This window comes from Aotus nancymaae, unplaced genomic scaffold, assembly GCF_030222135.1.
Source record: "Aotus nancymaae isolate 86718 unplaced genomic scaffold, 86718_ANA_hifiasm-v0.15.2.pri h1tg000003l, whole genome shotgun sequence".
NCBI classification, from domain to species: Eukaryota; Metazoa; Chordata; class Mammalia; order Primates; family Aotidae; genus Aotus; species Aotus nancymaae.
This window is the reverse complement of record NW_026988414.1, coordinates 18,537,305-18,548,772: the sequence shown is the minus strand read 5'-3', so window position 1 is coordinate 18,548,772 and position 11,468 is coordinate 18,537,305. Positions and strand designations below refer to the sequence as shown.

The 11,468-nt window shown below is 45.5% G+C and overlaps 1 protein-coding gene across 8 annotated transcripts in view; it reads right to left on the bottom strand.

Annotated features, from left to right (window-relative positions):
* Positions 1–1,575, bottom strand: part of WDR31 (WD repeat domain 31) — a 28,915-nt gene extending 27,340 nt beyond the window's left edge. For 7 of the 8 annotated variants that reach the window (XM_012461872.3, XM_012461873.3, XM_064378788.1 and 4 more), the window contains exons 1-2: positions 1,488–1,575; positions 401–461 (exon numbers count right to left, since the gene is read on the bottom strand). The gene's annotated coding sequence lies outside the window, so the exon portion shown is untranslated. Of the gene's footprint in view, positions 1–400; positions 462–1,205; positions 1,402–1,487 lie in introns of those variants that run through there. The other variant, XM_064378790.1, reaches the window with a different exon arrangement.
* Between the last annotated feature and the right edge of the window lie 9,893 nt (positions 1,576–11,468).

The following is an 11,468-nucleotide window of genomic DNA, read 5'->3' as shown; positions in this document are numbered from 1 at the left end:
AGAAATAAACATACTACTAAGTTATCTTCCACTATTTTTATTATGAAAATGTAATATACTTGAGAGGAGGTATAATGTCTGGTTCATTTTTCTATCTCTGCTTTGACCTTAGCCTGGGAGAATGAACACAAGGCAAATGAATACCTGTTGAATGAATGAATGGAATAGTAAGATGAAGCGTCGGCTTGGTAGTACGTTTTTTAAGGACCTAACAACATAAGGGTCCTTTAAACCTGCCCAACAATGTATCCTTTAGAAAGCAGTCACCCTGTTTCATCCCAGACTACAGACCCAGAAAGGCTGGAGAGGACATGGGAAAATCTATAGACTCTCTGATGGCTCTGGATGTCCCTGTTGGTTTTAGTTGGAACCAGGTCTCAGTCTGAATCCCAGCACTTACTTCTATTCCAATCTGCTTTCCAAAGGCCTTGGGATATATCCAGTCATCACTCTAAACCACCCTAAACATAAAGCAGAGAATTATCTTTTAACTCTCCAGTGCAATATTCCTTGATCTACACCAGTACCTATCCAACTGTTCTATTCCATGAAGGAACTGGGGCTCAGGGGGCTGTGACTTGCTGAAGGTCAAGGTCACGGGGACAGAGCTGGGTGGACTGGACCTTATTTCCCTGGTCCCCTGTTCATGCAAATGCTGATATCCTATCTCCCTCCTTCTCCCCAAATCTCCCTCTGCACACTTCTGTCTTAGACTCTGGAAAACCAAGGCATCTTTAGCTGCCAAAACAATGCTCAAAGAAAGAAAAGTATGAGTAGAAACACTTGGAAGCTGGCCTGGTTCGACCCTCTAGTGGTACAGATAGGGGAAACTGAGGCCCAGTGAATAAGAGGGTGTTGCCCAGAGGCACATAGGGAGTCAGTTCTAGGCCAGCACTCTTAAGGTTGCCTCAAATTTTGGGGACGACTTGTGTGCAGTTTTCCTTTCTGTCGCTTCAGATCGCAAGTGGCTCCTCTCCCTGCCCATTATGCGAACAACTATAGCTTTTTTTTTTTTTACATATGAGAAGCGGAGTCTCGCTCTGTCCCCCAGGCTGGAATGCAGTGGCACGATCTCGGCTCACTGCAACCTCTGCCTCCCGGCTTCTAGCAATTCTTCTGCCTCAGCCTCCCGAGTAGCTGGGACTACAGGCGCGTGCCATCACGCCCGGCTAATTTTTTGTATTTTAGTAGAGACGGGGTTTTACCGTGTTGACCAAGCTAGTCTCGAACTCCTGAGGTCAGGTAATCCATCCTCCTCGACCTCCCAAAAAGCTAGGATTACAGGCGTGAGCCACCGCGCCCGGCCTAAAGCTTATTTTGATGTGTATGTGGAAAGCAGGGAGAGAAGTCCCCCAAGATAGGAACCTAGCGCCACCCAGCCCAAGGTTGGCCTTCATAACCGCTCTCCGCTTCGGCCAAAGGGCGAGGGTTGCCCGCTCCCAGTCTGCTGCCGCGTCCCTTTCTCCCACCTCAGGCTCAGTACCCACCGATGGACTGGGTGGGGGGCTGGAGCTGGGGCCTGTGGGAACTCGGAGCCGGGGGGCGTGAGCAGCCTCCGAACCCTACAGCCTCCCGCGTCTCCGCCCCTAGCAACAGGCGCACGTCGCTAGGGCGGGAGTCCGGGCGAAAAGCCTCCGGGCACCCTTGCCGGCAGCGGAACCGCAGTTCCGCTCACCTAAAGCTGGGACGGAACTGAGCGCCGGATTCTACTATCTTAGTGTAACAATGCGCTGATGAGGTCCAGAGAAGAGGACGCTTGTGCCGAAGACCACGCTGCCAGAGAATCTTAACAGTCCAAGGAAAGCGGGTAATAGCTGTAATCGCTATGGAGAAAGCACTTAATAAATGTCGTCTTTTAAATTATTAGTCGCTCAGATAGACATGTTGCCGTATTTCTTTGGAGTTTCCCTGATTCCAACTAGAAATTCCTCCTTCGGACACTCCCCCAGGCCCCCACTTACTCCCATATTCCTTTCATTATTTTTTTCATCGCACCATTACAGCCTAGTACCATAGCAAGAAGAGACCCCTCATTATCATCTTGAGATCCAAATGGGAAGACAGTTGTAGAAACTAACAGTTTTTACAGCTGCAGTCGCATTGCTTCCAGACTAGAGTCTATTCATCTCTGTATTCCTGGTGCACAGTATGGGGCTTGGTATATAGTAGCGGCTTATTGAATGTTTGTTGAATGAATGAATGAATGAATGAATGGCAGAGATCCTAGCCAGTATTTATTTATTTATTTATTGTTTATTTTTGAGATGGCGTCTTGCTCTGTCGCCCAGGCTGAAGTGCACTGGTGCTATCTCGGCTCACTGCAACCTCCGCCTCTCGGGTTCAAGCGATTCTCCTGCCTCAGCCTCCCAGTAGCTGGGATTACAGGTGCACGCCTCCACACCGGGCTAATGGATTTGTATTTTTAGTAGAGATGGGGTTTCACCATGTTGGCCAGGCTGGTCTCAAACTCCTGATCTCAGGTGATCCACCTGCCACGGCCCCTCAAAGTGCTAGGATTACAGGCATGAACCTCCGTGCCCGGCCCTAACATTTATTTTGAACCCTAGTAGGTGCCTCTGCAGTGCTGATCTAGCAAAAGAGCCTTCGATGAAGATTTGTGGAGTTTCTGAAAGTTGGGTGCCTTTGAGGGGGTGGGAGTAATGAGAGAAGTTTGCCTCCATGGACTGGCTATTGGGTCTGTTTTCCAACCCAGGGAGGGGATCTCCTCCATTGCATCCCTGATGGGGTATCTGTAGCCCTCGTTGATGCTTGGTCTGTGATGATGCACTCATTACTTTCAAAGTTAGTGACCTATTGTTGGGTGATTTCCTTCTGGCAGGAGAAAGTATCTACCCCTATGCTACTTGAAACTCTGATCTTTGTTTAGAACTGAGGGCTCTCATTACAAACTTAGTCCCTTTTCCCCACAACAGCCTGGCAAGCCACAACCAGGATAAACTTACTGCTTTGTCCTGGGACACCGGGCTAGGCTTAGTGCAGCTGCAGAGTTGAGTTACTAGATCTTTGCCCCCCAAGATGATCCTGCTCTGGGGATGTTCTTCCCTCTGAGAGAGATGCTTTAGGCTTAAGGCACAAAAGACTTCCAAACCGGTACCTGTAGCCAGTCCTGTACCTGTAGCCTCTCCCTGAGTCACACCTGTATATCCACCTGCCATCCGCCCATCTCTAACCAGCTGTTTAAAAACCATCTCATTCTTGACATGACTCATACTGGAAACATCATCTTCCCCCCAAACCTGTTCCCCTTCTTTTCCCTCTAAGTGCTGGGCACTACCATTCACTAATCACCGAAGCCAAGGACGTAGGAGTCATTTGTAACTTTACCCTCTCTTCCTTGTTCAAGAACAATCCCCGAGACTTCTCAATTCCACCTCCCCAACATTATAAAAATATAAATCTGTTCCCTTCTCTCTACCTACCACCTGGATACAGGCCAACATCAGAGAGTGATGGATTAAAAATGACCACAAATTCTTTGTAGCTTTTCCCATCAAGGCTGGCTTTGAAACTTGTTTTGACTGAAAGAATGCAACAGAAGTGACATTGTGGGACTTCTGAATTTAAGCTTCAAAAGGCCTTGCAGTTTCTGCTCCCATCCTTTTGAAACACTCCCACCATGGTAAGAGGACCAGGCTAGTCTGTTTGAGAGACATGACCCATCCAGTAGCCAGCACCAAATGCCAGCCATGTGAGTGAAACTATTTTAGACTATCCAGCCCAAGATGAACTATTGCATGACTGCAACCACGTAAGTAACCATCAGAACAACCCAGCTGAGTTTTTTTTTAAGTTGTCATTTTAAGCCACTAAGCTTTGGGATGGCTTTTTAGATGCAGTAGATAACTGATATCCAAGGTGAATTTCAAATTCCTTCATTCGGTCTCAAAAGCTTGGTATATCTCTTTAGCCTCATCTTCCACCTCTGCCACTCACACTATATGTTTCAATGGTCTAAACTACTTGCAGCTTCCTGACTTGTGTTAGCTGTCACCTTTGAATCTGTGCACATGGTGTTCCCTCTGCCTAGAGCATTTCCCTTCTATCCCCTTTCCCATCTTTGTCTGGCTAACTACAATCATGCATTGCTAAACAACGGGGATACGTTCTGAGAAATGCATTGTTAGGCAATTTCATCGTTGTGTGAGCATCATAGATTGTGCTTACACAAATCTAGATGGTAATGACTACTATATACCTAGGCTTTATGGCGAGCCTGTTGCTCCTAGGCTACAAACCTGTACAGTGTGTTACTGTACTGATTATACTGCAATGCTGCAGACAATTGTAACACAATGGTAAGTATTTGTACATCTAAACATTGAAAAGGTACAGTAAAAATAGTGTTATAATCTTTTTTTTTTTTTTTGAGATGGAGTCTTAGTCAGTCGCCCAAGCTGGAGTGCAGTGGCAGGATCTTGGCTCACTGCAACTTCCGCCTCCCAGACTGAAGTGATTCTCCTGCCTCAGCCTCCTGAGTAGCTGAGATTACAGGTGCATGCCACTATACTCCACTAATTTTTTTGTATTTTAGTAGATACAGGGTTTCACAATGTTGCCTGGGGTAGTTTCGAACTCCTGAGCTCAGCCAATCCGCCGGCCTCGGCCTCCCGAAGCGTTGGGAGGTTACAGACATGGGCCACTATGCCCGGCCAGTGTCATAATCTTATGAGACCACGAGGTACATGCAGTCCATCATTGATCAAAATGTTATTGTGCAGCATATGACTTTATTTATCTTCAGCTTAGAGGCCATCTCCCTCTCTGCCCCCCGGGTCTTCCCTAACCATTCCTTCCCTTCTCCAGACTGGGTTAACTATTCTTCTGTGCTTCTAAAGCCCCCACACTTTCCACCACATAGTATCACTTTTCATTTACTTCTCTCTCTCACTCAACTGCAAGCAACAGAGGCAGTGACTAAGTCGCATTCACACTTGTATTGCTGCTGTCTAACCCAGGGTCTGCCACAGCACTGCAATAGAACTTTCTACAATTATGGAAATGTTCTATATCTGTATTGTACAATACACTAGCCACTAACCCTACTAGCTACTGGGCACGAAATGTAGTTAGTGCAACTGAAGAACTAAATTTTAAATGTAATTTATTTTAATTAATTTAAATTTAAATAGCCACATGGGGCTAGTGGCTATGGTATTGAACAGTGTAGAGCTAGCATACAGTAGGTGGTCACTGAATATTTGTAAACATTAAAAGGGAAAGACAACATGACAGACAGGATACAAGACAGAATGTTATGGGTATAAGCAACATGATTTCATGTCGACCTCTCCTGGCCCCTCACTTCACATTCCCTCAACTTTATACTACCAGTGCCTTTGTCTTAGTCCATTTTGTGCTGCTATAACAGAATACTATGGACTGGGTAATTTATTATGAACAGACATGTATTTGGCTGATGGTTGGAGACTGGGAAGTCCAAGATCGAGAGTCTGCATCTGGTGAGGGCCTTCTTGCTGCATTATGACATGGTGGAAGACATCACATGGTGAGACAGAAGGAGCTAGAGAGGGAAAGGGGACAAACTTATCCTTCTATCAGGAACGCACTCCCACAATAACATCATTAATCCATGCATGAGGGCAGAGTCCTCATGACCTAATCACCTCTTAACGGCTCCCACCTATCAGTGTAAATTAGTTCAACCATTGTGGAAGACAGTATGGTGATTCCTCAAGGATCTAGAACTAGAAATATCATTGACCCAGAAATCCATTACTGGGTATATACCCAAAGGATTATAAAACATTCAACTATAAAGACATATGCACACCTATGTTAATTGCAGCACTGTTCACAATAGCAAAGACTTGGAACCAACCCAAATGCCCATCAGTGATAGATTGGATAAAGAAAATGTGGCATATATACACCATGAAATACTATGCAGCCATGAAAAAGGATGAGTTCAGGTTCTTTGCAGGGACATGGATGAAGCTGGAAACCATCATTCTCAGCAAACTGACACAAGAACAGAAAACCAAACACCACATGTTCTCACTCATAAGTGGGTGCTGAACAATGAGAACACATGGACACAGGGAGGGGAACATTACACACCAGGGCCTGTTAGGGGGTGAGGGGCTAGGGGAGGAATAGCAAGGGGGTGGGGGGGATCGGGGAGGGCTAACATTAGGAGAAATACCTAATGTAGATGATGGGGGGATGGAGGCAGCAAACCACCATGGCACATGTACATCTATGTAACAAACCTGCACGTTCTGCACATGTACCCCAGAACTTAAAGTATAATTAAAAAAAAAAAAGCTCCTACCTATCAACACTGTTACAATGGGAATTCAGTTTTCAACATGTGAACTTTGGGGGACACGTTCAAACCACAGCAGCCTGCGGCTCTGCCTTATTTAAATACAATTCTAGTTTTTGGCTCTTTATGGTCTGAGTTGGTTGTTCTCTCCTGGACTTGCCCAGATTGGTAACATCCCTCCTGCATAGTGGCTGGTCTGAAGAGTCCTCTGGAAAAGAGAGCTGGTCTCATCTAGTTTAATCTGGCCCGAGCAGAGAGGACTCTGTCACTGGGAGACTTGGACTTCATCATGGAGGACTCATGTGATCTGAATTTGTCTGCACTGGCAGGCTGCCAAATCCCTCTTAAAAGCGACAGTTAAAGCTGGTTGTACTCAGAAGGAAAAGAAGCCACGGTGTTGGTAGTCTTATTGCTATTCCTGGAAACCAGGCAAACCCCAGTCAGATGACTTCCAGCCCCAACACCAGAGATGTTGGATCAGAGTCTAAGAAGGAAGGAAGAATGGACACAGAGCCAGGCAGAAAGGAGCTGGGCAGGGCCAGGCCAGGGCCCCATCGGGCAGGCAGAAAAGACTGGGCCTGCCACCGAGGAGCAGGCCTGAGGGAAAGTAAAGGCTGGGAAAGAACAGTCCTTTCCAAGACTTTTCAAAATGTTCATTAAAATAGAAAAGGTTAGGCCAGGCCTGGTGGCTCACACCTGTAATCTCAACAGTTTGGGAGGCTGAGGTAGGAGGATCACTTGAGGCTAGAAGTTTGAGACCAGCCTGGGCAACACAGCAAGACCCTGGTCTCTACAGAAATTTTTTTTTTTTAAGTTTTTTTAAAAAGATCCAAACCAAATGTTTAAATCAGCAAGTGAAAGGGCAGGTTAGAGAGCAGGTTGTACACATAATCCCAATTTTATAAAATAAATACATTCCAGCTTGTATCACACAGTGGGAGCTAATGAATGCTTTATCCTATGTGTGAGGACCTGTAAGTATATTTGTAGCAGGTTTTCACACGATGTAAATCATGTGAGGTTCTTTGAAAATTGGAGGAGCAGAGTTCATGGCACAGAAAGACGTCTTGCACTTGCTAGTCCTCTGTCTGGAAAGGTCCTCCCCAGATGTTTTCATGCCTTGCTTTTTCCAGTGCCACGTACCCAAGAGGCCCTCTACACCATCCTTTCTATACCAGCACCTCCATCATGCTCTCTTTCCTCTAATACTTGAATCTTTTTCATAGCCCTTATCACTACTGACATATTGCATATCCATTTGTTGTATTTTATTTGTTCATAAAAGTAGACCTTTGTTCTTCTTGACTGTTGTGTCCCCAGTGTCTAAGGCCTGGCACACAGGTAGGGGCTCAATAAATCTGTTGAATGACTAAAATGTAACAAAGGTGCCCATTCTTCCCTCCCCAGCTCTGAGTGCCTGAAGTTTAAGTACAAGCCCTGCCCAAGCCCATGAAGCCTCCAGAGGTCCCCTAAGAGCTCTAAGCAGCTTTCAAACTTTTTTGACCTCATAAAGAAATACATTCATTCTCCAGGGTGCATATATATATGTATATTTAGGCCAAAGACAAAATTACAACAAATGTAGTTAAATGATCTTATTGGCTTTTATTAGCACTTCTAGAATCAGGCAACATCTCATTCTATAAAACAATGTTCCAATAAGCTGAGCAGAGGAGATGGGCTTTATAGGTAGAAAAGAACTGAGAAAAACAGAAATAAGGAACAAAAAGAGGATTGCTCATTTCAAAGTTACTTTCTTTTTAGGGTTCAAACAGAGAGGACTTCCTTATCATGCCAGCTAAATCTGTATAGTTTGGGACTTTTAATATGTTCTCTCTTACTCTTTTTCTCTTCTGATTTCTTGGAAGTTCAGATAAACAACTTAGTTTTGGTTTGGTGAAGTGGAAATTTAGCATGAGTGACTCCATTTTGTTTGGTCTGGTCTGGTGGGGCCTAGTATGGAGCCCAGTCCAAAACAATGGCCTCCCATATTTAACTATATATATGTAACTGAAACAATAACAAAAACCTTACTAAGAGCATGTTTTCTGTTTCTTTCCTTCCTTCCTTCCTTCCTTCCTTCCTTCGTTCCTTCGTTCCTTCGTTCCTTCGTTCCTTCCTTCCTTCCTTCCTTCCTTTCTTTCCTTCTTACCTCACTCTGTCGCCCACCACCCAGGCTGGAGTGCAGTGGTATAATCTTGGCTCACTGCAATCTCCGCCTCATGGGTTCAGGTGATTCTCCTGCCTCAGCCTCCCAAGTAGCTGGGACTACAGGTGCATGCCATCACGCCTGGCTAATTTTTGTATTTATAGTAGAGATAGAGTTTCACCATATTGTCCAGGCTGGTCTCAAACTCCTGACCTCAGGTGATCCACCCGCCTCAGCCTCCCAAAATGCTGAGATTACAGGCATGAGCCACTGTGCCCAGCCTTTTCTTTCTTTTTTTAAAAGATGCTGATCTCCAACCCTTGAATTTGTTGACATGCCACCTAATAAAGGGCTGCCACTGCCTCAGGGCAGTGTTTCTAGAGGCAGTCAAGGGGCTCCTTTGCATACTAGTCAAGGGGTGACTGCCATAAATGCAGCTTCTTGGCTTCACCCCAGACTTAATGGTTGAAAATCTTACTGAAAAGTGTGCCTGTTTTACAACTCCTCCTCTTTCCCCTCTCAACCATCCACTGTCCTCCAATGATTCTGAAGTCTGATAAAGATTAAGAGCCACAGCAGGGGAGTTTGCATATCCCAGACGTGTGTACTGCAGGCTTGATGAACAGATAGGGAAAGGGCAATTCTCCAGTTCCAGTCCAACTTGGCTCGTAAGTGGTGAAACAGATGAACCTGACTTAATAAAAGTAAATCCACTCCCACCTTAGCCCTTTGCATTTGCTGATGCCACTGCCGGAAAGCAACTCTGGTGATATAGGGGCTGTTTTCCAGATCCTGGACCTGGTAGGGCCAATGACTGACTTCTCTAGGGCCACACCCAGTGAAGCCCCCCCCAACCCTGACCCAGCCCCACCTTTCCCTAAGGATTTTAACCCTTGTTCCTCCCCCTGCCCTGCACGGTCTCTTTTCTTTTTTTATTGTTTTTTCTTTTTCTTTCTTTTTTTTTTTTGAGACAGAGTCTCCCTCTGTTGCCCAGGCTGGAGTGCAGTGGTGCAATCTCAGTTCACTGCAACCTCTGCCTCTTGGGTTTAAGCAATTTTCGTGCCTCAGCCTCCCTGGTAGCTAGGGTTATAGGCATGTGCCACCACGCCCGGCTAATTTTTGTGTTTTTAGTAGAGATGGGGTGATGGGGTTTTACCACGTTAGCCAGGCTGGTCTTGAACTCCTCAGGTGATCCTCCTGCCTCGGCCTTCTAAGGTGCTGGGCTTACAGGCCTGAGTCCCCGCTCCCAGCCACATAACCTCTACTTGTTAGCCTTCACACAAAAAGCACCTCCTGTTTTCTTTGTTTTCACCATAAGGTTTAATATTTCCCCACCCCCAGTCCTTAGAAGGAACAAATTCTAACCACAATCTCTAATTACCGTGGCCTATTTCGCTCCCCACCCCCAGGGGATGGTAGATGCTGTTATGAGGCCGTCACCCTCTCACTGGGATGCACTGGAAACTTCTTTTGATGCCAGGAAAGCAGCACCCCTGTCGCCAAAAAACCTCACACAATTTACATTCTGAAACCTGCTACAAGTATATTTACAGATCCTCACACATATAATAACTTATTATCCCCTAGTGTATATCAGACACCCAGACTAAACACTTTGCAGACAAGATCTCATTTCGTTCTTGAAGTAGCCCCCTAAGGTAGATAGTATGATTATCACCTCTATCGTAGAGATAAGAAAAGAGACACAGAAGATATAAGTAACCTGACCACGATCCCATAGCTGTAAGCTACATATCTGGGATGAAACCAATGACTAGATTTCATTGTGTGTCCTCTCTAGTCATATGGTGTAACATATGTCTATCTGGGGCAACAGTGTGTCCCCATTGGATGATGACACCACTTTGTACTGCTCTGGGTAGCTCTGGGGCTGTTAGCTGCCCTTACCCCTCAGGGGCTAAAGCAGTAGCAGCTGCGAAGGAAAGGGTTCTATCTCCTGTGTGTAGCCATTGCTTAGAGAAGCTTCAGAGTAGAGATGCTAGAGCCCCTGTGAGCCATGGGGTGTAATGTTTCTCTTTCGGTTTAGCTACTGCTTGTGTTCAGTTCTGATGCCCTCAGAGTACTCTCTGACATCTGAAGGCCTGGGGCCTTCTCGCTTTGAGAGAGTGCCCAGCTTTCTGCCAAGACCCCTAAGAAAGAATTTAGGGTTGATAGCCAGGTGCAGAGGCTCACACCTGTAATCCCAGGACTTTGGGAGGCTGAGGAGGGAGGATGGCTTGAGCCCAGGAGTTCAAGATCAGCCTGGGCCACATGGCAAAACCCTGTCTTTACAAAAATTACAAAATTTAGCTGGGCGTGTTGGCATGTGCTGTAGTCTCAGCTACTCAAGAGGCTGAGGTGGGAGGATCGCTTGAGCTGGGCAGGTCGGGGCTGCAGTGAGCTATGATTGCACCACTGCATTCCAGCCGGGGTGACACAGTGAGACCCTATCTCAAAAAACAAAACAAAACAAAAAACAGAAAAAAAAGAATTTGGAGTTGGAGAGCAGTGTTCTTCTTGTATGCCCAGACAGATTCGACTAGATGCCCAGGAGAAGTCTCAATCTGGGCTCAGACTATTATATCAGATCCTGGGGGAAAAAGCCCTAAACAGCTCAGGTACGTGTTAGCAGTTTTTCTTTCTGGGGTGGGGGTAAGTGGATTTTTCTTCCACATGATTATTTGGATATTTTGTTTTCTTCAAAATAAAAATGCATTACTTTTTTCAATGCTAATTTAAAAAGAAAACTCAAATATTCAAATTCAAAAAGTTTGGATGTAAATACTTTGGGAAAATCAGCCTAACACAGATGTTTTTCACTGGGCCTCAATGTTCAATTTTTAAAAAATTATTAATTATAGGAACCTTAAGTCACACTGCCTAGGTTCCAATCTAATGGCTACCAATTAGTAACTGCGACTCTTGGCAAGCCACTTAACTTCCATAAAAATGGGATCCTAACAGTACTTTCCTCGCACTGTTAGTAGACACTTAGTGATTGCAGCTGCTGTG